Genomic DNA, 24,769 nt, shown 5'->3' with positions numbered 1-24,769 from the left:
CAGCTCAGAGGCGGATCCCACAGATTAAAGCGAGAGGAGATTGGTATGCCGATTACATCATTGGGAATTCCAGCTTTTCTGGCTGGAGTTACTTGACTGTGACGCAGTACTTCGCAGGTAGACTGTGATGACACAGGCTAAGTGTGCGGCGCTCCAGGAGATGAGAGTACAGAATGCCTGGGGTCGTCATTCACGGCCCAGCCTGGACTGGAGATCTGAAGTCACCAGGAAAGGCTCCCACCGGCTGCCGCTCCAGTCCGGAGTGCCCTGCCTCCTGCAGCCCAGCTGCCTCTCGGCCAGCCTGGAGTCTCCTCTCCAGCCCCGCACCGCCAGCTCTGACACCAACGTGAGACTGTATCTGCTCTGGCAAGCTGGGGCAGAACAGCATGGCTGACATGCGACATTAAATTATTTTGTTGAAAGGATGTCGAAAGTATCGCAAGCGAGCTGCCTCAAGGACTCAGAAATGTAGCAGCTGCGATCAGTGTAACCAATTACGTATTGTATACCGAGTGGCTCCCCGTGAGATGGGCGAGAGTGCAACGTGGCATTCTCCGCTCTGCTCAGGGCCTCGATGCACGGACCGTCCACACCGATGCTGCAGTCAGAACCTCGGCTCATACGGAATGACGGCACAGTGTCCAGTGTTGTACTGTCGGCGCAGCTCTTCCCGCTCCCTCGTCAAGGGGAGCCGCAGCAGTGGCCGCCGTGCTGACAGTCAGCTGACTTGTTGGCCTTTTGCTTGTAAAAGTGTGCAGCACACCTCACGCCGTGTCCATTATCGTTGGCTGCAGCTCTCTTAGTGTTTCACTTTCAGCAGCTGCTAGTACTGATGTGCATATGAGTAGCCCATGGAAGCTCGTGAGTCACGAGTGCAGACCTCGAGGTGACTGAAGAACGTTTTGCAGATTGGTCACCGGGGTTCGCAACGTGCGGCAACCCGGAGCACCCGGCCCCCGCGTGGTCAGCTGCGCAGCGCGTGGCAGAGCTCCTCAGGGACTTCGGACTGCCGCCGCGGCGAGCAGGTCGAGTGGGGGAGGGAGGGTGGTGCGTCGACGTCGTGGAGCAGTTTCACCGCCTCACGTGGGGCGAACCCTGGCAACTCGTCAAGGAGCTCGACTGCCGGATCGCTGACGACTGTGTCGACTCCCGCTCTGTACCGAGGTATGTAGACCACTCGACGCCATTACTACTAACCGTACAACCAATTCTTTCCTTTTCCTCTTCATAAAAAAAGAAAATAAAAAAAGTTGGTAGAGCACTTGCCCGCAAAAGAAAAAAGTCTTGAGTTCGAGTCTCGGTCCGGCACACTGTTTTAATCTGCCAGGAAGTTTAATACCAGCGCACACTCCGCTGTAGAGAGAAAATTTCATTCTAGTAAGAATATATTGTTAAATGGGAAACGTATAATTTTAGAATTGTACATTTGTATTCAAAACGCTCTCAGAAAGATGTATGCGTTAATGGCACATGCTGTTGCTGATGTCCGTGTCTGCTATTTCCAGTTTGGCTGGTATCTCGGTATTGCAGATGACGTGCAGCGACATGAACAACGGCATGTGCTACTATGATTTACATGTCTGTTATAACGTTCTGAGCAAAAATAACACATTCCCAAAAATATGCGTATCCCAATACGATATTTTACTCTTTACTCTGCAGAAGAATAAAGGAAACCCGCTGGTGATAATGAAATATGGCTTAAATACGTATCGGTAAAAAGAGAAGAAACCGTGTTTGTTCAATGTTGAATCTTTTCAAATTTTTGGTCTTAAATCAAAGACGAGATAAAAAAAGTGAGATTTCATGTCGAGAAATCACCTCAAGATGAATACCTACTCACAACATTCCAAGAAGCTGTACGAAGCGAAGAACCTGAGGATACAAGACGGACGCCTGGCTGTCGCTCTCGTAGGGCCGGCAAAGACTAGGTCACACTAATTACAGGGCGCACAGGAGCGAAGTGGCGGGGAGACGGTCCAGTATGTGCTACTGCAGGAAAAACCCTCTACCACGCACTTCGCAGGGGTTTGTAGAGTATGGAAGTGGAAGTTAATTTAGATATTACCAGCATGTTATTTTTACAGCCTTATGACTGAATATTTACTTTCGCACAGGAAAAAATAAATTTCACGAGCTGGGTGACTGACGCAAAAGCGGTAGTGCATGATATGGAAAATACTGTCCGAAATAATGTATGATCTCAACCACATGCACTCTTATTTATTCTGTAATTACTGCTTCCATTTTCTTACAGTTTGCATCCTTCAGCTTTACCTTTAGTTGCCCACATTAAAAATGGTGTTACAAGCAATTTGAGTGAGTGAGGCGCAGGAGTTTGAACTTTCTTCGACGTACAAGACTTTATTGTTTAAACGTTTGCAAATCCCGTTAACGTTAGTAACGTCTTCACACTACGACATTCAGTAAACAGGTAACCGAAGACTTCCGCTGCTCGCCTGGCACTGTCCTCGTTATATACCAGCGTAATTTGATGTTATTCTCAGATATGTACATGCTACTCACACAGCTGATACTATCAGCTGGTCTAATGACATTTCTCAAAATATTGCTGTGTTCTCTGTTATTGTCTCTAGTTGATGGCTCTTGATACTGCTGTATTCCTTGGTAATATTATGCTTTTAATATGTGTTATTCTGATGCGTTGTGTTTTACACGCTTGCTGTTTGTCACTTGTAAAAATGGACATCTTTTTCCTGGAAAATATGAAACGAACATATGTGAAGTATTACATCTTACATCCAACCTGTGGCCACTGGAGACGTCTCAGGAGTTGACTGAATGACTTCGCCGCAGCTGGGTAGAGGCTCATAATCACAGCCGGCCGCGCCGTGCCACAAGTCACGCGTGCAGCGTGTCTGGCCCACGGGCGGCGCGGGCCCGGCCTGCCTGCCGCTCGGCTCCGCTCGGTCCTTCCCGGAGGCGCCCGGAAGAGCGCGGCGCTTCACCCGGCGTCGCGGTGCGGCGTCTTCCGGCCGGCACAAGTCTCTCGAGTCCGGCAGACTCGCGCTGTCAGCGCTGTTTACCCTTCGCTGTGTGATCTCGGTATGATGGAGGTTCACTGGGCCAGTGGCTGTTTGCACGAAGGAGGCAGTCGAGCGGTCTACCGTCGCGATTCTTTAAAATGAGTGGCAGTGACAGAAGAGAGCGAAGAGGTTTCTCAATTCATATACGTTACAGGTAGTGCATGTCTACTGTGAAACGACATTAGATGTACATGTACATGGATGCTCTGCAGATCACACTTAAGTGCCTGGCGGAGGGTTCATCGAATGACCTTCACAACAATTCTCGATTATTCCGATATCGAACAGTGCGAGGAAAAAACGAATGCCTATACTTTTCTCTGATAGCTTCCGTTTCCTTTATTTTATCACGACGATCGTTTCTCCCTAAGTATGTCTGCATTAGCAAAATATTTTCGCATTCGAAGGAGAATGTTGGTGACTGAAATTTCGTGACATGATTCTGCTGCAATGAAAAACTCCCTTTTGATGTCCACCCCAAATTCTGTATCATGTCAGTAACACTGTTTCCCCTATTTCGGGGTAATACACAACGTGCAGCTCTTCTTTGAACTTTCTCAATGTACTCCGTTAACCCTATCTGGTGAGGATCCCACACTGTGCAGCGGTACTCCAAAAGAGGGCATACAAGCGTAGCGTAGGCAGTCTCTTTAGTAGATCTGTTACATTTTCTAAATATTCTGCTAATGAATCGCAGTCTTTGGGTAGCCTCCCCCTCAACATTTTGAGTTCTTCCCAATTTAAGTGGCTCGTAATTATAATTCCTAGGCTTGTAGTTGAATTTGCGGGCTTTAGATTTAGTGACTTATCGTGTAACCGAAGTTTGACAGATTCCTTTTAGCACTCATATGGAGGACTTCATTATGTAGGATCAATTGCCACTTTCCAAAATATACAGATATATTTTCTAAATCGTTTTGCATTTTTTGATCTCACATTGTTCCTCAGATTGTTATGAAATCATTTATATTGATAAGGAACAGCAGTGGGCATATAACACTACGTTGGGGAACGCCAGAAATCACTTCTGTTTCACTTGATGACTGTCAGTTATAAGGAACTGTGACCTCTCTGACAGGATACCACGAACCCAATTAGCTAACTTAGATGATATTCCATAAGCACCCAATTTCAGTAGAAGCCGCTTGTCTGGTACAGTGTCAAAGGCCTTTTCGAAATCCTTGTCGATAGCACTCAACACTTCGTGCTTCACAAGAATGATGTTTTCTGAATCCGTCTTTACTGTGTCTCAGTAGACCGTTTTCTTCGAGGTAATTCATAGTCCTCACACGCAATATATGTTCCAAAATCCTACTGGACATCGACGTTAATAATATGGACCTGTAATTTACTGGATTACTCCTTCCACCGTTCTTGAATATTGGTGTAACCTGTGCAGCTTTCCAATCTTTTCATACGGATCTTTCGTCCAGCGGACGGGTGTATAAGGTTGTTATCTATGGAGCTGTTCCATCAGCATACTCTGAAGGAAACGTAATTGGTATACAGTACGGACCGGAGGACTTGCTGTTATTAAGTGATTTAAGTTGCCTCACAAATCCGAGGATATCTGCCTCTAGGTTACTCAATTGGAGAAGATTCGGATTCTGGAATATGCAGAAAGAGTTCAAAGATTTGTTTGACAATGAAACAGGATAAAATCACGAATGTCGACAGACGAAACTCCTTGTTTTGTACATCAAAAAGCACTTTGTGCTAAATTTTTGCAGGCCTTTGGCACATGGCGAAATTGGAAGAAACCATAGTATAATTGCTGAAGTCACACGCATCTTCCGTTTTCAGCTGCAACGGTTTTCAGTGAAACTGAACGATTCCTATGGAGACTTCATATCGTACTGCAAAGTATGTAGGTTATGTCGAGAGACATACCTGGAGCAAGCGTTTAATTTTTTGACGGAAAAAGGAATGCAGGGACGAAAATTAAAACATGTGCAATCTAGAGCAGATTTCACATTTTAACTGGACTTGACTGCACACTGCCCACAGTAATGCACTGCAACCTAACTTTTTCCTCATTTGATGGGGACGCATTTAAAAAGAAAATCGCATTTCTGGAACGGATACATACTGACAAAGACAGTCGAATTCCTTAAGATCACTGGTGTTAAAGGAAATACGGAGTTTGAAGAATACGTTGTGACCTAGAAAGAATTACAAGGGTAGTTTTATAAAGTTTTTAGGATTTTTAAAAGTTTGTTTACATTAGCGCTTCATTGCGTATTCAAATGGTTCAAACGGCTCTGAGCACTATGGGACTTAACTTCTAAGGTCATCAGTCCCCTAGAAGTTAGAACTACTTAAACCTAACTAACCTAAGGACATCACACACATCCATGCCCGAAGCAGGATTCGAACCTGCGACCGTAGCAGTCGTGCCATTGCGTATTAATACAGGTTACGTAACATCAGTGCTCTTGTGCCAAGTTATCCTCTTCCTTTGTGTAAATTTTTCTGTCAAAAAATATCTAGCAAATGTGATGTTTGCTGTAGAAATCTGAAGGCGGGGGTGTGAAGACTGTGTAGGTTATGGTTTATTGTGGCGAATGTAGCGGCGAGCAAACTGGGTAGATACAGACGCTCCTCCATGGCAACGTATGTTATGTAGAAAGGACAGAAAAGGTGCTGAACATGAGGCAAAAATTTGTGCCCTTAAGGCTGAATTAGAAAATGCGGACTTGGAATTATGTAGGCCAAGGGAAGAAACAGGGACGGGGTGCTGGGGAAAGGTAGAAGCAAAAAGGGAAACTGTTGAAAAAACTTCGAAATTCAGTTAGTAAATCAGTTTGGCTTGCTATCAGAAGTAGTGGAGGAAGGGCCTCATCCAGATGAAGTTGAATGTATTTTGAAGCAGAATATTAGCTTCAAGAAAAAAAGACAGGTAGGGATCAAATCAGAATAGGAAAAGAAGATTATTGCTTCTAGTTAACAGTCAAGGCCAGGAGATTCAGGAGGAATTAGGTGCAGCGTACCAGCTCACACGTTTTGTGAAAACAAACGCTAGGGAGATCAGGTAATTACAGTTGGGGCAGCAGGAAACAGACTGCGGCGTGAATCCAATCTGTACTACTGCGAGAAACTTGGATGAAATAGGAACATGAACTGGCCACACAAATGTGGTGTCTGTGGAGGTCTTTCAGCGCCATGTTCGGTCCTGCGTAAACACTGCTGTAAGGCGTGTTAACACTCTGGCTTGCTATCCGAAGTAGTGGAGGAACGGGATGTTCCAGATACCGCCAAAACCTCACATACGCGATGTTCCTGTTGATACTACTGGTAGGTGAGGACACACTACGCATGGCCTGCACCTAAATAGGAAGGGGAAAGATAAGTCAGCTTCTCTATTAGCAGACACTGTAAAGGGGAGACTCAGTCACACGAGGGTGGCCCCTGTGGTTAATGGCACGAGGTAGACAGGTTTCTTATGTTAAGGTCAAAGTCCAAACAGGCAACACTCAAGAAAAATGGAATGACAGAAGCTTCATGTACAGTAAATAGGGATGAAGCTAAGGGTAGTATCAACTTACCTCATCAGAATATCAGGAGAATAAAAAAGAAAGTAGATGGTCTGTTAGTATGTGTAGATGACCTCACAAATAACAATGAGATTGATATGCTTTGTCTGAACACCATGTAACTGTGGTGATGGATAGTGTCAGTATAAATTAGTATAATTTAGCCTCTTACACTTCCAGATATAGCATGGATAAAGGAGTGGTTGCCGTTTACAAAAACAAGGATATAAATACAAAACTGGAGAAGTAAGCAAATTCTGCATTGATCAGCACTTTGAAGTTTATGCATATAAACTACAGCCTTAGAAGATTGGGAGCTACTCACAAAAAAGTTTGACTACCTATTACGCAGTCTATCAGACAAAAACAGGAAGTTATTAATCTGTGATGATATCTGTGTAAACTTTCTAACCAGTTCAGATGGGAAAACTGTAAGTGCTATTAATTACATATCGAATCAGCTATCAATTTCCCTACACGTATAGCTCAAGATAGTAGCGCTCTAATAGATTATGTATTTGTACAGCAAGAGGGTGTAAAACTAACATATGCTTTCCCATTGATAAATGGATTATCAGCCCATGATGTACAATTGATTAAATTAGAGAACACAGCAAGGTGTACAGTTCAGAAACCATGAAATAAAACTGTACGGTTGCTCAACCCAGTGTTTATTGAGCACTTCAGAGAAAATTTAAGAAATGTTAATTGGGGAGATGTATATAATGAGCCAAATGCACTTGTGCCCAGGCATGGCCCGTGAGCTGATGTCTTGGCCACCCCTTCTCTAAGGATTTCTGCCATTTCTACACTCCTCATTTCTTTCGTGATTCCTACAAACACTAACAAATGTACTCATACTGATAAATAATTAAAATACAACCTACTGGTCAATTTTGATTAATGGGTATTAGGCCACGTTCCATAGCGTATTTCTGTGCCAAAGACTTCGTCCCCTAAATCTGGAGGCACCACCAGAGACACTACGAGAGGCAATAAGCACTGAGACATTAGTACCTTAACGAAACGTGAAAAGAAACCTGTCCGAGATTTCAATTTTTATGTATTCTAGAGCTTCCAGCAGATAAGGGCAATGCTACAATGCTAATGAAATAACGAACCTACTGCAGTATAACTGGCGTTGTATAACAACCAGGAAGGTACAGGGAGTTGAAAAGCAATCCTCCAACAGCAATACTTTGGGAAATGCATCAGCTAGTGAAATCCTCCTCGATTTCTCCCACAGACTATAAATATCTTTTTAAATCAGATCTGGTCCCATCAAGATTGTGTGGTGCACCAAAAATTCACAAACCCATCATTCCATTAACACCAGTTGTTAGCGGTATGGACTGTTCGACAAGCATGGCTGCCAAGCACTTAGCAAGTCTTCTACAGTCATCTGTAGCAAGAAAAGACATATAAAAGGTTTAGTTCATTTATGCAAAAAATAGAATTCTTCATGCTAAGCCCATCACATATTGGCCTATTTAGACATTCTATCACTGCTTACTAGAAGAAGGGATCGGTTGGCAGGACATATTCTGAGGCATCAAGGGATCACCAGTTTAGTATTGGAGGGCAGCAAGGAGGGTAAAAATCGTAGAGGGAGCACGATGTCACATATAGAAATTACACTCTTAGAAAAAAAAAAGGAACTATCTGAAAGGTCCAGAAACTAATAGATGTTCTGTACATGAACAGACAAACAAGTGGATGACTTATTCGAGAGAGAAGCTTCACAGATTAAGCAAGTCAATAATGCGTCCTTATGTAAGCAATGCATCCTGATGTAAGCAATTTCTCAGCTTCACATTGATTGACAGAGTTGTTGGATGTCTCCCTGAGGAACATCATGCCATATTTTGTCCAAATGTTGTGTTAGATCCTCAGAATCTCGACCTGGTTGGAGGTCCCAGCCTATTTGCTCCAATTATTCTCAATTGGGAAGAGGTCTGGCAAAGTTATTGGCCAAGGTAGGGTGTGGCAAGTCCAAAGACAAATAGTAGAAACTCTCTCTATGTGTGAGTGGGCGTTATCTTGGAAAAAAGTTAGCCAATGATGGCTAACCTAGAAGGGCAGCAAAATAGGGTATAGAACACCATAGGCGAACTGGTGTGCTGTAAGGGTGCCACAGATGACAACCAAAGAGGTCCTGCTGTGAAGACAAATGACACCCCTGAGCATCAATCTAGGTGGTCAGACAATGTAGCAGACGACAGTAAGATTGGTATCCTACGACCATCAGGGGCATCTCTAGACGCGACTTCGGCCAGGAATCTCATTGACTGTAACAGTCTTCTATGATGAGCCTCACTTCTAATTGAGCACCAATGTCCAGCAAAGATGTGTCTGGAGATGCCTTGGAGACTGGGGGGTATCAACCTGACTGTCGCCCACCATAAGTCCCAACAACCGGGAGTGATGGTCTGGGGTGCCGTTCACTTTCATAGCAGGACCACTTTAGTAGTCACCCGCAGAGCAGAGTGATATGTCCACGTCCAGTTTCGTTGCCCGTCATGACAAGCCATACTGGCCTTACATATCAGCAAGGTAATGCCCGCCCACACTCAGAGCGATAGTTTCTATTGCTCGCCAAACATACCTTGACTAGGAATGGCGCCAAACCTCTCCCCAACTGACAACGTTTGGGGCATACTGGGTAGGGCCCTCCAACCATCTCGGGGTTTTCATCACATAACCTGCCAGCTGGACATGATTTCGAACAATGTCCCTCAGGAGGACATTCAACAGCTCTGCCGGTAGATGTGAAGCCGAATAACTGAGGCAGACCAAAGCGTTATTGACTTCGCTCAGTTTGTGAGGCTCTCGAATAAATCATCCAGTTTTCTGAAACTGTATTCATTACAACATTACAGGAAACACACTCAGCACAGTTACAACGGAGTTCTATATGTAAAACTGGAAGGAATAGCTCATCAGCCCAGCAAGAAAAATCACTATCGTTGGTTTTGTTATTTTGATGATACTCACACTTCGTTATACAGCCTCATGGACAAAAAGAACACGGAATTCCTAAACTTTCCGAATGATATTAGTTATAATATAAAATCCAGTATAGAAAAAGAGAAAGAAGTTGAAATATTTTAAAATGTACAGCTACATAGAAAATCCACAGATGTTAGGCACAGAAGGTCTGCAAAAACCGCACTCACACATGTGGATACATTCACTAAAATTCCAGTCATTGTCCCTAACTGAAAAGAGCAGTAATGAGAACATTAGTGGGCTTCGCTTAAATAATGTGTCACCAGAGTAGTTGGAGGAACGCTCCGACCATTTAAACACTACTTTCAGAATAAATGATTAATCTGAGAAAGAGATAAATAGGGCAATAAGTCCATAAAGGTATGGAGCTTCTCATGAAGAAGAAACAAAGATTTACTCCCATTCATAAAAGCAGTCATGGTTCACATGATCAGAGTACGAGGAATACATAGTATTGATGCAGTGTTTATACCAATTACGAAGGAGCGTGAATGTTTTGAACACTGTAAAGAATGTATGGCCAGCACTTGCCACAGGAGGAATATATAAATTGTCTTGCACAGACAGTCAAGCACACATGTATAGTATAAACAGAAGTACTCATTTCTTGCTTAAGGAACAGAAGAGCAGTTGTCATCTGCGAAATAGCAGTTGCAGAATATCCAATCGGACCAGGGAAACTAAAAACTCGTCTCTGCAATACAGAACCAATATTACTGTGCTTGAATTTACAGAGAGGGCATTCAAATACCAAAGCACGAAAGCAACTTTAACGGAAAGGAGAATGAGTGAAATTAGACTAGTTGCTGGCCTCAGTGCTGAATACAGAAACCAGCGCCAAGTGTTCCCCAGCAGAAGCTCGACAACACACGCACTCGTGACTCTGCGCTCTTAAGCAGCCGTCTGATGACATCACAGCCCGACTGTGGCAGGGATCCGAACAAACAGTTCAGCTTGTAGAGTTTATAGAAGTTTCAAACTGCTGCCTGAGCCTTTATAGCCTCTGAAGGTGTCTCCAGCATTTGGAGACGAAACGGTAGAGACCTTTCCATTTTTTTTTTTTTGAGTCATCTGTCTTCTCATTCGTTTGATGTGGTCCACTACAAATTCCTCTCCTATGCCAACCTCTTCACTTCAGAGCAGCACTTGCGACCTACGTCTTCAATTATTTGCTGGATGTATTCTCCAATTTCGTACCATGGAAGTCATTCCCTGATGTCTTAGCAGATGTCCTATCATCGTGTCCCTTCCACATATTCCTTTCCTCTTCCATTCTGCGCAGAACCTCCTCATTCCTTACTTTGTAAGTTGACCTAATTTCCAGCATTCGTCTGCAGTACATCATCTCAAATGCTTTGATTCTCTCCTTTTCCGGTTTTCCCACAGTCCATGTTTCACTACCATTCAAGGTTCTGCTCCAAACGTACATTCTCAGAAAATTCTTCCTAAAATGAAGGCCTATCTTTGATACTAATACACTTCTCTTGGTCAGGAATGCCTTTTTTGCCGGTGCTAATCTGCTTTCGATGTCCTCCTTGCTCCATCTCTCATTGGTTATTATGCTGCCTAGCTAGTAGAATTCCTTAATTTGATATACTTCGTGACAATTAATCCTGATGTTATGTTTATCTCTGTTCTCATTTCTGCTACTTCCAATTCCTTTCGTCTTTCTTCGATTTATTCTCAACCCATATTTTGTACTCATTAGACTGTCCATTCCATTCAGCCCATCATGTAATTCTTCTTCACTTTCACTTTCAGGATAGCAATGTCATCAGCGAATCGTATCATTCATGCCCTTTCAACTTTAATTTTAATCCCACTCCTGAACCTTTCTTGTATTTCCATCATTGCTTCATCGATGTACATACTGAAAATACGGGCGAAACACTACATCCCTGCCTACATAATTTTTAATCCGAGCACTTCATTCTTCGTCATCCACTCTTATTGTTTCCCTCTTGGCTTTTGTACATATTGTGTATTACCTGTCTCTCTCTACAGCTTACCCCTGTTTGTCTCAGAATTTCTAACACTTTGCGCCATTTTACATTGCTCAACATCTTTTCCAGGTCGACAAATCCTATAAACGTAACTTTATTGTTCTTTAGTCTTGCTTCTATCACGGACAGCATCGTCGGAATTGCCTCTCTGTTGCATCTACCTTTCCTAAGGCCAAATTGATAGTCATCTAACTCATCCTCAATTTTCTTTTCCATTCTCCAATATGTTATTCTTGTCAGCAATTTGGATGCATGAGATGTTAAGCAGACTGTTCGATAATTGTCGCACTTGTCAGCTCTTGCAGTCTTAGGAATGGTGTGGATTATATTTTTTCGAAAGCTAGATGGTATGTCGGCGGACTCATATTCTACACACCAACATGAATAGTCGCTTTGTCGCCAGTTCCCCCCAATGATTTTAGACATCCTGATGGAAAGTTATGCACTCCTTCTGCCTTATTTGATCTTAAGTCCTCCAAGGCTCTTTTAAATTCTGATTCTATTACTGGATCTCCTATCTCTTCCAAATCGAATCTTCTTTCTTCTTCTATCACATCAGACAAATCTTCCCTCCTCATGGAGGCCTTCAATGTACTCATTCCATATATCCACTTCCTCCTCCTTTTTTGACGGTGAAATTCCCACTGCACTCTTAATATCACCACCCTTTGCTAACAATTTCACTCAAGGTTGCTTTGACTTCCTTTGCGTTGACTCAGTCCTTCCAACAATCATTTCTTTTTCGATTTCTTCACATTTTTCAGGCAGCCATTTCGTCTTAGCTTTCCTACACATCCTGTCTATTTCATCCCTCAGTGACTAGCATTTCTGTATTCCTGAATTTCCCTGAACATTTTTGAACTTCCTTCTTTCATCATGTGTAATAAAAGAAATAGTTGAGTTATTTATTTTAATTCCCATGGTTTCTTTGCAGTTACTTTCTTTGTATCTATATTTTTCTTTCCAACTTCTATTATTGTCCTTTTCAGAGATATCCATTCCTCTTCAAGTGGACTGCCTACTGGATTATTCATTGTTGCTGTATCCGTTGCCTTGCAGATCTTCAAGAGTATCTCGTCATTCCTTAGTACTTCTGTATCTGACACATTTGCGTATCGATTCTTTCTGACTTATCTCTTAACCTTCAACGTACTGTTTATCATTACTACATTGTGATATGAGGCTATATCTGCTCCTGCGTATGCCTTATAATCCACTATATCATTTCACAATCTCTGTCGGACCATGATGTAATCTAACTGTTGTTCCCCATATCACCCATCCTTTTCCAATTATACATCCTCCTCTTGTGATTAAGAGTATTCGCTATTACTAGCCGAAATTTATTACAGGACTGAGTTAGTCTTTCTTCTCTCTCATTCCCTATCCCAACCCCATATTCTCCAGTAACCATTTCTTCCACGTTTTCCCTTACAACTGCATTCCAGTCTCCCATGAGTAATGGAGTTTCATCTCCCTTTACGTACTGTATTGCCCTTTCAATACCTTCATATACTTTTTCTGTCATCTTAAGCTTCCGACGTCGGCATGTACTATCTGAACTATCGTTGTCGGTGTTGGTTTGCTGTCGATTGTGATAAGCGTAACTGTATCACTGAACTGTTCACTGTAACACACTCTCTGCTCTACCTTCCTAAAGAACTCCCGTTATACTGTTTTCAGCTACTGTTGATATTACCATAATAGCAGCCCAAAATACGACCCATGGATAGAGACCTGCACCGGTGCCTGGTCGGCTACACAGCCTTGTACGACGATCCCCAGTCGACGTTCGAAACCTGTACTCACCGGTGAACACAAGCCCACTCCACTGATCCAGGTTCCGTTTCACGTGTCCCCTTAGGCAATTTCTTCGCACTACAAGGTCCCACGTAGTTTGTTATTGTTGTTCGTAGTGGTCGCCTAGTGACCAAATTCATCGTGTGAAACTGACTACTTACTGATTGTGTCGACGAGCCTCCGAGTTGACACCAAACTGAGGGAGTACTTTTACAGATAGAGACTCCAGCAAAACACAAGCGGAACTGAGCCCACAGAGTTCTACCTCCATGATACAGAGGCACACAGGCAGTCATATGTGCCCCTGGATAGGACCAAAATTTCCTGCAGCTACTTCCTTAATTACCTTGGTGTCTCCCTCTTCCTGTCACTGCCATTTATGCAGCACTGCGCGGATCTGTGAAAGTCGTTTGGTTCTATTCTAAATCAACTGCACTACATTCCTGCAAAAAAAAAAACTGGGGAGCAAATGTAGACAAACAAAACAACGCTGCAATTTCTGTTGGTTATTGAGCTGTCGCATATTGTGCTAAAGTGTGGGAGAATGGCACTCATACAGTTAAGACGTAAGGACCCATGTTGACTATTAATGACATTGCTACAACAACTCCCACTTAGGGGTTGCATGTTCTGTCAAATTTTGTCCCTGCTAATCTCACAATCAAGGATGCCAATGTGCTAATTCCTAAGACAGAGTGCTATAAGAATTCAGTCCAACTGAGTAAGGTAGCGTAGTATGGTCTTTCTTGTCACGAAAGACCAAGATTCAACCTCATCCAAATGGCACAGGAGAGACATGGCAACGTCTTGGAAACGTGGTCTTATAGTGGAAGTGCTGCTCGTGACTATGGCGCCAAGGAGCAGACGGTGAGCCATGTTGTGGGGGAGCGCCGACTCCATGCTTTTGAAGGCGGTCTGCTGTGCTTGTCCAATCAGAGTTCTGGCTGCATGTTTGTATGTGAATTCTTGTATTTCATCAGAAACGATCAGTTCACCAGAATATGTTAGCAGACTCGCATACCAGCCGTGATGTACGCAACAATTCCTGTCTGACACCTCGATTCGTCTCTAATGAGCTGGCGACCTCTATCAATGGGAAACGTAAAAGCTGGAGAAGGGCAAGTTCAGTTTAGTTTTCACTATTCTAGTCTACAAAATACAGTCAAGTTTCAGAATATCATCTGTCACATAAGCTGACTCCATTTTATTTTGAAAGGTTGAACGACATGGAATGGAACATGACAGCGCTGCAAGCGGATGATCTGAGGCATCATATCCTGTCCCAGTCAGTGCATGCTGTTCAACGCATCACAAGTGCCACGTTCGGCAGGGTGAGATGTGACAGGCGGCCTAATGTTGGGTTTGAGTGGATGGATGAACCTGGTGAGTATATTATTTGGAAGTTCGTTATTGTTAAATAAAGTGTAATGTGCTCATTTAGGTATTCTATAAAAACTAAAAGTAATGTGCTCATTTAGGTATTCTATAAAAACTCTCGTCGATGCTTATGAACACATGATGATGGAGTTGCACCACATTTGAAAATTCAGTCCTAATAACAGTGCATAGAAATAAAAGCATAAGAACTAAATAATAATCACACTGGAGAAAAGAAACTGTTATCTAATCACAACCGATTGCATCCAACAAGAGAAGATCACCAACCTGGTCTCATATATGAGACGCACACTTGCCAGGTGTGAGCCCCAGCTGTCTATGTCGCGCGGATATTTGGGCCACGATTATGACTGTACGCAGTTAAGACCTTTTGAAGACATAGCTTTTCAACGCTCGTGTACCACTTGTTTCTGGCACGCTCCGCTGCGTTCGCCCATTGTCGGAGCTCGAACTACTGTGCGGTACGGTGAGTAAGAGGTTCGCGTTTATAGTGCCGGTGAACCGACAAGCGACAGTGTGGCACTTCCAGGAGCAGTATACAGTGACGGTCAAATTGCCACGTTTAAACGTCAAAGCTCGCGACAGTTGTGACCGGTAAGCGTCTTTACATGTGGCTATTCGACTAACTCTTACACGAGGCAAAAGAAATTCTATGAGCGTTTCTTTGTGCTACTATTTGTACCTTGCGATTTAGTTGCGGCAGTCATAGAGAAGACCCGTTAAATGGAGAGAAGAATAGTTGATTGACGTTAGACTATTCTTTATGAGAGGATGGTGGTGACAATGATGACGATAGCCTTTCACCACAATCATTGTCGTCAAACAACTTAATTGGCACAATGCGACGGAGACGTAAAATCACGAACTGACTGTTTAGGAAGCTTGCTTTGAAGAAGTAATATTGTCAGATTTCACCTTGCCTCTGTCCGTAACAGAGATCTGTGTGTGTGTGTGTGTGTGTGTGTGTGTGTGTGTGTGTGCGTGCGTGTGTTTTATAAAAAACTGCTGCAGAATATGTCCTAAAATATTGCTAAACAGTATTGACCATATATGCGCATGGCATTGAAATACTATCTGCTCGTATTGCTTACCCGTTTTTCATGTTAAATAACATGTGTTCTACTTGAAGAACAAAGTTTCGAAACACATGGGGCAGACGTGACCGGATCCACACACGTCTTCCCACACTTGCGACATGGAGCGGGTCTGAGGGCTCTGGACGTCACCCCGCTGCACAGTACTCTGCACTCGTGCATCAGGCAGCTGCAGTGGGGCGGAGCCAGTGGCAGGCAACCTGCACCTACAGAACTTTAAAAACTCTGCATTGAAGACGTCTGAAATGAGTATTATCTTAACTATGGCCATTTATTTTAAGAGAGGGCGGGTGTTTGGTATCTAGGGTTGAGATCTCGCAAGTGTACGTTTTTCACCTTACAAAACAAGGTCGAGTTAGTTATGTTTACGTGGAAGGTTACAAGTAATAAACATGAAGGTTGAGGATAGATTTCATTCGATGTCAGATAAGGAGAGATCATGCTGACACAGGAGTAGAGCACACCACCTCTAGCCTCGACAAGGGCTGGAGTAGGCCGACAAGGAGAGTCCACGAGTCTCCCCAGTTGTGTCGTGTTCAGCTGACGTCACTCAACAGGTCCCGTAGAGCCGCCAGATGGCAGGGACGTTGAGACCGCCGCTGTCCACACGCTGGAGCCAGACATTTCCTGTGAGGCTGAGACCGGATGGCTTAGCGGGCATGTCGGGATGCGGCAGGACGGCTGAGTGGTCGGTCGTCCAGCCAGGAGCGTGTCCACGCGGTCTGTGAACACGGCTGCTGTCTTGGGAGCGTCCCCAGGGTACTCAGCATGAAGGTAGCGCACAGATCCCGATTAAAAAATCACTATGCGATGTGATGCGATCTAGACTGCTCGCTCACTGACCTTCAGGACAGATCTCTGACACGTGACGTTCTAAGACTCCCGTTCATTGTCGTTGTGATAAAAGTGACAATGCAGGAAGATACTGTAACTTTTGCGAAATTTTTAGACCTTTAATGCCATACGCTACAGAGCGTACGGGGATCCACTACACGATGCCAACCCCAGCAGAACAGACACTAAGAGTCGCAAGAAACGACAGAGCCCGTGTCCTTAGAAATAGTGTAATGTGCGTTATAAAAAGTAGCGGAATTTGGCACATTGTGTACATTTATTTACTTCTTTATGCGTTTATTCCACCTGATAAAATTAAGGCATTCGTGCACTCTCTTATATATAACCTGACATCTCAATGAGTGAACATAACGATATGTGAAGTACACGGGCAGCACACAGTAGTGATAATTATACTACTTCTGCTAATAACAACAACAACAACAATTGAGACACATAAGAACACACGTTTCTCTTGATGGGACATGCACAACTGTTGATACACATCCCAGTGATAAAATCAACTGCTGATGTATAATTTTGCAGCTGTAGCAGGTATTATCACTGATGACAGAAATTAATGTATGGGGTTTCATAAATTCCATATGTTATGCTTTATATCAGAATACACATACTACAAAATTGTAGCTCTGCATCTTTAAGTTGACTTAGATGTAAAACAGTGTAACTGTTTCAAACTGTGGATGCATTACTTTTACATGTGTGTTCGCCTTTCTTCTAACAAATTACATAATGATCAAAATATCAAAACTTTACGTACTGCAATTACATAACATTATGGCTTCAGTACAAACAGTCATGATTGCACACGAGGCTTGGCCTTGGAGCGGAGTGGAAGAGAGGTGAGTCCCTTTCTCTCTCCCTCTGTCGCTCTTTGTTTTAACTCGCAACCGTCGGTAGCGATAGAAAACTCTCGCTTCCCCACGGGATGTATGCTTCGAAAAGGATAGAGGCACAGGAAAGTTCCATGTGAGGTTACGTCCTGGTGAGGCTCTTGTTAATACTCTTACTTCTGTATTAATGGGAAGAATTGTCCGATTATCTATGTCTAGAAGTCGAAATCTATCGTTTTGTAAATCCTGCTCTTCGATTGTGTGGCACACCTAGGGCCAGATATAAGCTCAGATGTCAGTTGAATTGCGATGAAGAGTGGATTGAAGTTTAAGAGAATGGTCTTGAAGAACAAAATGCGGAAAGGAGTGGGACACTAAAGTGCAAAGCAATCACGAAATTCATTTGAATTTCTCTTGGGCTGTAGATATTACGTTGATGAATACCACACAGGCAGTTTATTTGAACAGAAATGGACACCTATGAACAGGGCATCGTAGAAATTGGACAAACAAAGATACATATAAGGAGCTAACGGAAAAGAAACCTTGGGAAACAGAAAAAAACACAGCAATTGATCAGCAAATCATTGGCGAAAGTGTCAACCAAGAATTATTGAAGTTGGCGTCTAGAATATACGAGAATGGTGGTATACCATTAGACACAACCATGAAGATAAGAGCAGGAACTTGCAGGCCTATCGCACAACTAGCATAACACCTCATGTATGGAATTTGTCGACAGGACTAATATATACAGAGGAATGGAAAAGATAATAGAGAATATGATAGATGACGATCATTTTGACTGTCAGAAGGCTAATAGCATGAGAGGGCGGTACGTCTGATATTGTGACTGATAAGAGAAACAAAACTTGGAAAATAAAATGGCCACGTTCATAGACCCTATAGACCTAGAAAAAGCATCCGGAAATGTAAACTTCTGCAAGATGTTCGAAATATTGAGAAAAATTGGAGTAAGTTGCAAAGAAATACGGGTGATACGTACAAGAACCAAGAGGAAACAATAAAGTTGCATGACCAAGAACAAAATACTGTCCCATCTTCCTACCAAAGCGTTTGGTATGTTCCATTCTTCACCGATTCTGCTGAGAACCTCGTCATTTTTTCTTTTATCAGTCCATCTAATTTTCGACATTCTTCTCTAGCACCACATCTCAAACGCTTCGATTCTCTTCCGTCCCGGTTTTCCCACTGTCCATGTTTCACTTTCACAGAATACTGTGCTCAAAACTTAAGGGGTAGATTTTGGGAAAGTCACCCAGAACTGTGGGTCAGGGGAAACTTACTGTACGAGATGAGAAGGGAGGACTAATTGTTGAGGACTGCATCGGACGAGATTTGAAAACCTAAGAGCTTAAGACAAGGTGATAAGTACGACAGAGATTACTGCTAAAACATTGATCACAAGTTATTAAGAGTGAGAAGGTAAGCACATTGTACATAACAGAGGTGGGATGGGGCGGTGAAAAATAGATGGGAATGACAATGAAAGATGCAGGAAACTGAAACGGAGTGAAGCAAAGAGTAGTTACAGTGATAAAAAGCTGGATGGCGAGAACCAAGGACACGTTGAATAGTTAGTTCTCACCTACGGAGTCTTGAGATACTGTTGTCTGGGGGAGGAATCCAGGTGGTGAAACAGGCGCTGGTGTCACGAATGTCATGTTGTAGACCATGCTCTGCAACAGGATATTGTGAGTTACCAGTATATACCCTCAGCCTATGCCCATTCATCCTAATTGATAATGTGATGGTAGTCAAGCCTATGTAGAAGGCTAAACAGTGTTTACGCAGTAGCTGGAATATGACGTGTATCTTTTCGCAGCTGGCTCTCCCTTTGATAGAATATGTTTTACCAGTTACAGGGCTATTATAGGAGGACACACTCTTGTTAACTCGAGATCAATGTTTTAGCAGTAATCTCTGTCTTGTATATTACCCTATCTTCCACCTTTAAGCTCCCTGGATGCGGTCCCCAACATTCCTTCTCATCTTGTACGGTAAGTCTCCTCTGACCCGCGGTTCTGCATGACTTTCCCAAAATCTACCCCTTTTCCCCCTTTTCCTAGACCTGTCCAGTCCTTTTCCTTAACCCTTCTTCCTTCCGTTTCAACCCTTTTACCTGCAGAAGGAGCCACTGGCTCCGACAGCTTGCCAATCACAACAGTTTCTATGTGTGTTCTGCCGCTGCTTCGTGAGTCGATTCTTTTATTTATCCTATTAAATAATTTTATCAATGATTGTTTGATTTCGTTGTTACAAAACTGACAGTTGATGTTAGTTGACTTTGTTTGGCTGTGAACATCCTCTACTCTTCATGTTCTCTTTCATTTTTACGCTGAACACCACAGAACGCCCTACACTATGCTGCTTGTGGTGTGGTGTCAGTGGTAGCCACAGATCTCAACCCAGGTTACATCGGTCTGTCTGTGATGGCTGGTCAACTTCTCACCACTCTGTTGTCTCCACCCCAACCCGTGGCTATACATTCTGCAGTCGTTGCCCTACAGCCAGATGCCAGTGTAATGTGTCGGTATGATGCTCTCAAGTCCCTCATGCCGAAGATTCGTTTTCTTTACAAAGTCATTAAGATGCACCTTCTTTGGACTTTCTCTTTTGCGATTTGCGCTGAGTAATTCCAATAGCATTAGGAACAGAACAAACATCGTGTACACAGATCATTCTCCATCTGTACTAATGTCTTTTTTGTACTGAAAATAGGCTCGCATAAGAACGAAATGCCAAAAATCTGGCACAGGCATAAAAATAATGCAGTATTTTTCTTAAAGACGTTGTGTCTGCCATTAACTGTAACATTATTTGTTTTCACGACTACATTTTCGATCCTATGCCCTTTATACAGGTATACAGCAATAACCGAAAAGTGAAGTGCAGATGGCATGTATAGAACGCCACTATCCTCCCATACATGAGGCAGTTATATTACAAAAAATGCTAAAAACAGCACATCACTTGCATCGGCCCACTGGAGGTGTCAAAATTTACGAATCTTCTGACGTGTGTATATCTCACTGTTGTCTCTGTATGTTGAGTCTCCTAACTCCGAGAGTACATCAACTTTAGATGAGCGTAAGGATCATAGCAATGGCATAAGGTAAATTTATTGTTACTGATGTTAACATCACTAACATGAATCCCCTCAGATCACTGTTCATGATGTTTATACGACAACTGAGGCGGTTGGTGGGGAACATATTCACAAGTCGTTTCTTCTTTGCCCTTTGCAGTGATTGTACATGCCACAGTAAATGTTTTATACCAGAGTATCTTAATATCGTGTTTACATTTGTCAACAAAATTTGGCATTCTGTTTACGATACAAGCATTTGGTGTAAAGAAATAAGATAAGACACTTCTTTATTGTGATAGTGCATAATAGTACATATGGTATCCATCGTCAAAGGCTTACAGTAGCTTGGCTGCTCATAAAAACATGGCAATAATAATCATATATATATATATATATATATATATATATATATATATATATATAATTTTACATGTGTATTCTTTGTACCACATTAACATCACAAAGGTATAAATCGCATTCACAACAACTTTCGTACATGAATTGATCCGGTGGACAAAGAAAAAGAAAAGGGAGAACAAAAAAAGAGATAAAAACATGTGATGGGATACATGTCACACATTGCAGAACATTATGTGTATCATCATGTAATTGTAAAATGTACTGTTAATATGTAAGGTACTGTACCAGTACAAATGTAGTCATACATTTCCATGGTCCTTAGAACGTTTAGGCCGAGAATGGCTTTTTCAGCTACACTTGCAAAACACCTTATTCAATTTTTTACTGAATTGCTAAAATATATTACTTACGTTAAAATAAATACATCCTAAATATAAAAACGTTTATGAGTGGACATAATTCTTCCTCATTTCCATACATATCATACAACTCATGGCACGGGAAACGTTGTAAAGACTACTCATATTATAAAACCAGCATAGACACGATTCTCATTTATGTTACTTTCTAATATTAGCACGTAAAACTGAGTGGAATTTATCTCGAGGTCTCTTATTTCTTAAATCTGTCTTATTGTTGGGCAAGCCGTGTGGGTGATTTTTGAAATAGTTGTATATTTCCACTTCTTCAGGTTAATTTTTATTACTGGATCTACGTTAGGTGATGGTACTCCTCTCTATTTGCTTGATGTGCTCTTTAAATTTGTCGCTGGAATATGAGCTTTGTAAAATCCGGTCAAGGTGTCCATGCTGTAACTCATACGATTACTGACATTGTATATTGATCTAGATTCAAAAGGTAAATGCTACCTGCATACACTTTGTGGGGGCAGAAATGGAAAGCTGTGCTTCCTACAGAAGTCGGATCCACTGGCGGCTGTTTTCCGGGAACGACTCTCCAGCTTCTGGCGGGACGTGACGCAGCTGCTCTCACTCTGTGCGACGCACACCTCACACCTGTTGGTTCCCCTTGCATTCGAGCGTATGGTAAGTGACGTTTTTTCGTCCTCTTATAAACTGTATTAAACGTACAGGGGGTGAGAAAATGACACACACCACCTGGCCAGTTCTTGGAGAGTGTTTCTCAGTTTACCTGCTTCACACTGTAGCTATCTTTAGCTCTCCAGTTCTAATACTAACCATCTGGAAGAATTCTGAACCAACCTCTTCTTCTGTGAGCCTTTTGGGGCTATGATACAGGGAGGCTAAGCTCGGAATGGTTAGAGATCGAAGAAAATCGTCTGTATCTTTCTTTTCTCGTACTTGCTAGCTACTTCTTTAACAGATTCAGATAACTTTGCATCCAATCCTGCTTTACAAGCTGAAGCATGTTAGCTTCATATTTAGTGGAGAGTGGTCTAGAGTCTCAGTGTGGCATTTCAAGTCCCCATCAGCATCTTCTCTTCCTAAGAATCTCTACTCCATATGGAAGGCCTATAAAATTACTTCTGCTCAACATGGAGGTTCGTCAACTTCAAATCTCGTAATGAACCTGTATACATACCACATAATTTATACAGTTCGTTACAACTGCTCAAACTCTTCCCATCTTAACATTCACGTGACCATTTCCCAGGACTCCACGACAAGACGATAGCGCAGCTGACACTTGTGGCTCGACGCCATTGGCGGCCCCCTGTGCTCACCACTGCCAGCCAGCACTGTCCGTGTGACACGGCAATGCCCCAGCCGCCGCAGCCATAGATGACGCGCGTCAATAACGAAAACCTGCAGCTGGGGTCCACCAGTTAGCGCGTGTTGCGTCAGCGAGTGGATTTGTTAAAGGCACTGTGCTACTACAGTCACAAGCGGAATATCTGGTGAATGCGTCAAGGCCAATGAAAATCTGTGTCAGACTAACGTGAAACCGGATACTGCTTTCTGAGAGCATTCATCTTAGTCGTTAGCCTTTCTGCACGTGTCTCGTGGCCTAACTCGAACAATTATCGAGTCTGAATTCTCTGTCTATGATTTATGAACATTACATCCAGTGATTTTCCCACTACCGAGAATAAAAGCTATGTGGTCTTAACACATACACTCGACTCGCATTCCGGAGGACGGCGGTTCAATCCCGCGTCCGGCAATTCTGATTTAGGGCATGGCCGACTTCCTTCCCCATCCTTCCCTAATCCGATGAGACCGATGACCTCGCTGTCTGGTCTCCTTCCCCAAACAACCTTAACACATAGAATGGCCACTGTGCATTATGACTGTTTGGATTCTGACAGTAGTATACATGGAAAGCAAAAGGACGCAGTATGATCTGTGTCTTTTTGCAACTTTTTGTGGCGTATGTAGCAACTTGCCAGTCCCTAAAGTATCGTGTGAGCCTCATTTTGGATCCTTTGAGAAGAGAATTAGGCGATACCTGTTTTAGTGAACTGAAAAGGTTCTGGATAGATTAAATCTTTTTCCTATAAATATTACGGATGTTTGCTGGATGGTAATTTCAAAGATTGATAGTTGCGGGTTCCTTATTTAAGAATGGTTTCTGCCGACATCGTATCTTGTCCTGTCATTGCATCTTGTCTTCGTCACCATCATTCATGCACTTCACTGCAGCAAAGGCAGTTTACCTGATACGTATCCAATATTTTGTAGTGTTAGTACCTCACAGCTTGCGAGAATGTTTAAAGGACGACTTCTTTATTACATTTGCGGTGCAGCTACGCTTCGTTGATCATACACTGCACGTGCTTAGGAAAAGTGTAATTGCGAAAAGTTATTCCGTGAAACCAATGTTGTACAGATAGTTTCGATTTAAAGACACACTTTGCTTGCTGAATGAAACTTAAGTCTTCAGACAGCTGCAGCAGTCTTGAGGTATTGGTATTCGAGATAATTCCTCTCGTGGTTCTCCACTACAGCCCTGCAGAGTAGTACGGCAAAGCGTGCTGTGGCCCAGGTAACGACGCAGCTTACGATTTTGACCCTGTGCCCCTGGTAACTGGGCTCTCACATAATACTGTGTACAAATATGTATGTATGTATGGTCAGAATAGTTCAAATGGCTCTGAGCACTATGGGACTTAACTTCTGAGGTCATCAGTCCCCTAGAACTTAGAACTACTTAAACCTAACTAACCTAAGGACATCACACACATCCATGCCAGAGGCAGGATTCGAACCTGCGACCGTAGCAGTCGCGCGGTTCCAGACTAAAGCGCTTAGAACCGCTCGGCCACACCGGCCGGCATAGATTTGGTCTAGATGGCAGAAAGCGCAGTGCCGCCATCGCAAGGACGACGGATTCAACGTATTGGAAGGTGCCGATTCAAAAGTGTGCACCACCTTCCAATTCACTGCTCCTGCACAACGAGGGAAATTCTGTATTTTATTTTTCGTTTTCTATACTGCTTATCGACGTACGGGTAAGAGTCGACTGCAGCCACGTGTCACCACTACAGTGATTTTGGGCCGGTCCGTACGCCGGGCCCCCTACTGTGTGGACGCGGCCCGTGTCCCCCGCTGGCCTCCCTCGCCCTGTGTTGCTGTGACGCCCACAGCCGGGCTGTTGGAAGCGCGAAGCGGCTCAGACCACAAACGGGATGTTAGCTGCCCGCTGACCGCTAACCGCACGCTGTCACAGCGAGGACGTGACGCACGTCCCACACACACACATGTAAACGCGTGCAGTATTCCTGGCGCACATCCGCAAAATTC

The sequence above is a fragment of the Schistocerca piceifrons genome, chromosome 11 (assembly GCF_021461385.2).
Source record: "Schistocerca piceifrons isolate TAMUIC-IGC-003096 chromosome 11, iqSchPice1.1, whole genome shotgun sequence".
Classification (NCBI taxonomy): Eukaryota; Metazoa; Arthropoda; class Insecta; order Orthoptera; family Acrididae; genus Schistocerca; species Schistocerca piceifrons.
The sequence above is the reverse complement of the archived record's forward strand: the minus strand, read 5'-3'. Positions refer to the sequence as shown.